This window comes from Coptis chinensis, chromosome 8, assembly GCF_015680905.1.
Source record: "Coptis chinensis isolate HL-2020 chromosome 8, ASM1568090v1, whole genome shotgun sequence".
NCBI classification, from domain to species: Eukaryota; Viridiplantae; Streptophyta; class Magnoliopsida; order Ranunculales; family Ranunculaceae; genus Coptis; species Coptis chinensis.
In genome coordinates, this window is record NC_141463.1 from 15,523,103 (window position 1) to 15,529,611 (window position 6,509).

At 36.1% G+C, this 6,509-nt stretch overlaps 1 pseudogene; it reads right to left on the reverse strand.

The window, feature by feature from the left end:
* Positions 1–1,029: 1,029 nt before the first annotated feature.
* On the reverse strand, positions 1,030–3,597 carry LOC147480186 (protein PHYLLO, chloroplastic pseudogene; annotated as a pseudogene).
* Between the last annotated feature and the right edge of the window lie 2,912 nt (positions 3,598–6,509).

Sequence of the window (6,509 nt, forward strand, 5' to 3'; positions counted from 1 at the left end):
CACGAGGGGAGCTGACAATAGTACTTAAAAGCTTCAATCTAGGATATAAATACTGCAAACAAGACAATATGAAGCATGGATATATAGTTAAACATAACAGCCAGAATTTATTGACGAGCCCATGTTCCTAAACACCATTATAGGTCCAAATGGATATTTAAGCTCTGTTTTACATCAAGATGGTGATTACACCATGGAAGTTGTCCATATTTAAACAAACCCAAGTCCATTCAACCATTATCTCCCAAGACTTCAAGGGGCATCAACAAAATTCATACAAAGTAAGGCGGCATGCGTGAAAGGTACTTACAGAATCATGAACTCTTACCTTTTGTTTTAAAATTGCCAGTCCATTAGTATCATGAAGGAAAGAAATGTCTCCCATCACACAAAATACCTGAACAGAGTCATGACAGAATTTAAATAGCTTCATCTGATGTGAAATGGCAGTAGAAAAAATAATCATACACTAACACTGGAGGCCACAAGAAGTCAATGATTTACTGAAAGTTAAGAGTGTGTCCTCATTTGAATGGGTAAAATTCCCAACTTATATAACATTAAGAACAGTATGTCTGTGATTGCTTGTTAAAGCTACAAGCTCCTTGTCCCATATAGCTATCCATGTCAAATATTTCAATTTCTGAATTTCCATGTCAGCAACCAATTTCTGGGTAACATCATCTTGAACTTTATATGTTATTTAACACTACACAACCTCCCTATTGAGCTCACAGCTGAGACAGATTTAAATTGCAGTCTTAAAATGTGACAGAAGCTGTTTTAAGGAGAGAAAAAACATCAAAGTGTAACTCCGTAAGTTAGCTTATTTAACAATGGTTATGAAAGATTTACTCTTTTGTAGCTTCCAGTTGCAAATCCAATGGCTGTGCTAAGCAACCCATCAATACCACTCTCAAGCCCCTATTCCCAGATGCCCGTATCCCAAGGCAAGATAGCTCCCAACTTGACATAATCCATGTGGAGTCATTTGTATAATTCATCCAACCACGCCCATACATGTCTGCATCAGCGTATGACCATGCTGTTTAAAAATAAGGCAGCATCACTTGGAAGTGCTTCTGAAATTACTTGTGCAACATGAGGCTCAGTCAACGAAAGTACTGAATGAATTTGAAACTCTATCTCCCTTGCAACCTGGATATGTATCCCATCAGCCAATATCAATTACTGCATATAGAAAAATTTGTATCACTGTAGCCCAATACTAAAAGCCATCATAAAAACACAACTTAATGATATTATTCAAAATATTTTTGTTTGGTAAACTGGTATTATTCCAAATACACTTGCGGTATTTTACTAATTAAGAATAAATCACCTATTGAAGGCCATGCTCAATTGCTCGCACTTAGTACTAACATATCCATCAAACATTCCTAGATAGTATTACCAAAGATGATACAAAGAAGAAACATACAAAAGCCGCATACCCAGAAAGAGAAAACAGACAACAAAAAGTAATCTGGGAACAGAGTTTCCATTAAACTTAATAAACCCCATAAGGATGGTGATAGAGGATACAATTTGATAGCATTGAGGCATAGTATGATGAGAAACGGATAAATGGTTGAAGCATCACAGAGAATATTTTAGAAAATGATCTTGCAGAAAACCACAGTTCAAACTATTTTGAAAAATATATTGAAGTGCTTTATGGCAAAACAATAGTATGAAGAACGACTGCAAAAGCTACAGTACAAAATCCTGCAAAGATTCTACTCCATATTACACCTCCTTTTCTGACTCAAATACTCCCTGTTAATCAATTACATTTTACCACTAACAGGTACTAACAAAATAAACTCATTTATACAATCTGAGCTTCACAGCTACAGACATTTTACTTGAATTCAATTACTAAATGCAGAAACTGTCGGGATAAGAAAAAAGTATCCAAAGATACTAAATTCTATATTAGCCTGAGAAGCCAAAAATATATTGAATCAAAAGACAATGCTATAATTGGAAAAGCCTGAGTAATCAATAATTTCATATATAAAAAACTTTACATCCCTGTCCTCCAAATATGTAACTTTTTGTCTTTTGTTTTTGTACTAGGTGTTTTCATTTAATAACTAACAATAAACTTAATAGTTAATAGCTTCCAAAATGTATTAGTACCATCATATTTAAAGCTTGCATGTGTCCGCTCCATTTGCAGCTTATCCTTGGGAGTTGAACTTTGGATAAGAAATCAGCAAACTCGATAATGGTACTTTGAATGCGATGAGTTACAATATGAGAAGGATCATGACGGTACGGATGCTTGTCAACCATTATATATGTACATGGAGAGCAGACCTCTAGCATCTGACTTATGCGTTTGCTTGTTATTCTGCTACCTATCTGTGAAGCGTTTGAAAAAACAAAGGAGCTCAGATGAAGTTAAAAGTACATTCAGTTTACTGCTTCCATTATTAGCACAAAAGCATATCCAATGGGATTATGAACAAGAAATCTTTCACATAAACATGTACAGTGTCTGCTTCACACTCCAAGTATTGAAAAATATTTACCATCCAAAAGAAGAAAAACTGAGCCTTTGTCTAAAAATGCATTGAGAAACGGCAGATGTATAGAACATTTCTCTGAAATAATGCTTTTCCAAATCTCTTAAAATTCATGGTTACTTCCGACACGATGCAAATAACTAAACTAACCATTTTCCATAATAAATATAACAGTTGCAAAATACTAGAATATAGTGTATGACATCTAGCTTCATGTATCATTTTGAAATATTATGATTTTATATATTGTCGTCAACTCTAACTTGGCTTCTTTTCGGTGATATCTACATTTTATAGAAGTTGCATATGATGTTATCTTATAACGATCCTATGGATTCTTTCTCAAAAACTTGTTCAACACAGTATCACAATTTGTACAACAAAGTTTTTAGGTTTTATGACTGCAATCTACAAGTACAAGAAACAGACCAGATATTCATTTATTTCTGTTTTAGATTTTTATTTTCTTTTATTCTCTTTTTTTCTTGAAGAGGTAAACGGTCATTCTCTTGCCATTTAAGAATTTTACTTCTCACTAACTTTCTAGCAGCAAAACTGCCAAATAGAATGAGAGCTTACCTGAATAATTACATCTGGTTGTGCCCACAGCTTGACTGAATCAGCGAGCAGAGCATGATCAAGATGATCTATAAATAACATCTTCTCTGTGAATTGAGGAAATGCAGTAAAAACTTTCTTCAATCTTAGACCAGACAAGATGTCAGCTACGATCGGCCAAGATAGATGTTTAGCCAAGAGAAGAGCAGCCCACGCCTCATCTTCAGTGTGGATGGCACCAATTAGGAGCAGACCCTTGTTAGCACATTGAATTGTATTTAGAAGATCCTCAACTTGTAATTGAATACTATTAGATGCATGGGAATGCTCGATCGCCCCACGCTTGGTAAAATGGATCTTCTCTGGACATCCAAGTCTCTAAGCCTTTCAAGCAGCTTAACATCCAATCTCTTGGAGAATCTTCCAAAGGCTCTCTAAATGGACAATTAATATGCACAGGGCCACTGGGTGCATGAGTTGCAAAATAGACAGCAGAGTCAACCGTGGGTTAGAACCATCCGAGCAGGAACATGATCAGTGGGTGCAGGGAGACTAAAAGAAAGACCTCACAAATGAACCAAAATGATTGACCTGAAATTCAAACATTCCAATTTGCTACCAAAAGTGTGATACAGGAGATGTATTAACTGAAGAAGACATAACTGAATCTGAACTTACATTACATCTAACTAAATTACATAACTAGTGTGTTTTCATGCCTCTATGCACGCATGATCCCAGCACGCCTCCCCAAAACCTCAAAGGCTACATGGACATGCTATATTTAAAAAAATAATCTGTGTCGGATGTGTCAGACACAACACACAATTACAAGTATATTGCCATATCCGTGGTAAAGTAACGTTAGCTCAAAGGTTATGCCTTTGGCACTAATGCCTTTGCGCTCCCACTAATGACATGTCTTAGACAGAATTCAGCTCTCCGAACAAGGCTAAAGACTACAAAAGGAAGAAAAGAAGGATGAAGAAAAAGAAAGTAAAATTTGTAGCACCCCACCATGGCACCACCTACTACAACATGTTGATCTTTGTACCCACCTTTAGTCACCCAAAGGCCCATGTCCAAAGCCTGCCCATCTATGGGTGTGGGGTTTTCTCAAAGGCCTCGACATTACTAAGTGGTAGTCGATCCAATATAACCAGGAACCAAGACAGTTTCCTATTAGCCATCTGATATGGGACTAAACCCCCAATCCAGGGATACCACAATCCTACCATCTTAGGAACAAGCCGTCCGCGACTTGGATATCAATCACTAACGTCGAGACCTTTTGAGAAAAGCCCACACCCGTGGGCGGGTAGGCTTTGGACTGGGCCTTTGGGTGTCCAAGGGGGACAGCATTGACATTGTTGGTAGTTTGGGTCGTTACAATTGGTTTTGAGCTAATGACGGCTTTCTCCTAAGGTGGTGGGATTGTGATGTCGAGGTACATTTAGTCCCACATAGCGAGGCTTGGATCGGCTTTATTACCACTTACTAGTATCGGAGGGCCTTTTGAGGTTAAAAGCCCGCGACCCATAGATTGGCGGGCTTTGAGCCTTGGCCTTGGCCTTTGGATGGCCAAGTGGAGACAATATCTATTGGTAGGTGGTACTAGGGTCACTAAAATAATGGTTTTGATGTGTGATCTCAACGAGAAAGGTCGTTAGGGGCGTTTGGAAATATAAACTTTGTCAAAAAATGACTTGCAAATCAAAAGTTATAACACTTTGAATTTTGTAAATAATAAAAAAACAAAACCAAGTGGCCAAAATTCATAGCCACATGTTATAGTCACTTTTCTCATTTTTAATTTAACCTTCACACCTTCTATTTACATGTGTGCGATGAAAAACTTCAAAGCTGAGAAATGACTATCAATCCTAGTCTACCGGATCTAAACTAATGGTGGGCCCTACATATCTTCCATGTTGTGCGGATATACAAGATTATGATAAAAGTATTACAAACACTAGCATTTTGGGCACTTTCGAGGCGTGAAATTTATTCGGCGCACGCACGCTGCGTCTCATGTTTGTTTTTCGTGCTTATTTTATATAATACATATCCGAAGCGATGAGTGAAATTTATTCTAAAGCGCCGATCTTTTTTTTTCATTACTTAGTTTATGATAACTACCCGAAACCGAAATCAATCGGGTTAATAAAAACCCGATTCAAAATTCAAATTTGAATCGATCATAAAAAATTTAAATTCCCAACCCGATTTGTTGCTCTAGATGTAAAGAGATCTCACTAACACACTAATTTAGACTTAATATGTTAAATTTGTCGGAATAAAAAATAAAAAATAAAATAAAGCCAGCGATATGATGCGCATGTTTTTTTTCGCTATTATTTTATGATACATTTTGAAACCGAAATCAAACGGGATAATAAAAAACTTCGAGTCCAAAATTTAAATTCGAATCAAACATAAAAAATCTAAATTCCCGACCCGATTTGTTGTTATAGATGTAAAAGGTCCAACTAACACACCGATTTAAACTAATTGTATTAAATTTCTTTGGGATATAAAAAAATAAATAAATAAAAACAAAAAATGGCGTGAATAAGTATTATTGGTGTTTTGGAAATTTTTGGAATGTTATTTTTTTTGGTCAAACTTGGTCAAAATCATCCAAACCGGAATTGGCTTGTCTTAACCAGTCAAACTTGTCCAAAAATTCTGATGCAATGGTGACAACTCAATCAGTTCATTTACATTTACACCCCTACAAAAAAGACAAAATAACAATAAAACAAAAATGGCATGAACCGTAATATCGGTATTTGGCAAGGATAAAACAAAGATGACATGAACCGTAATATCGGTATTTGGCAAGGATAAAACAAAGATGGCATGAACCGTAATATCGGTATTTGGCAAAGGGACAAATTCGGGGGAAAAATCCGTCGATAGAAAAAGCTACTATTTACGGGGAGTTTTGTTTACAAGGTAAAGATATTCTAGCAAGTAACAGGGAGGTAAACGCAGATACAGCCAGCGGTTTCTTGAATGAAACATGGGGAAATGATTGCTAGCAAAAGATCATCTTTGACACATGCTATATTGACCCTATAGGAATGTACCATTGTAACATGTCAAAATGCAAAAGGGAAATAACAACATTCCAATACGAATAGGAAATCACTTGTTTCTCTTCATTGAGGATAACATATATGGAAGATGATGTACTCACAACTGGAAGTTTAATTAATTAGACAGTATCCTTGAACAAGTTATAGTACTCTTTTTCTAGTTTTAAGGTTCTAAGCGTGTGTGGTGCCATGTTCACACTCTTCAACCCAATCATTACTAAATTGAATCCTAAAGCACTCAAAAAAGAAATTTTATTGCTATTTCCACACAAAAAGGTTAAAATGTTATCTTCAATCACACAAGAAAGTTATTTGC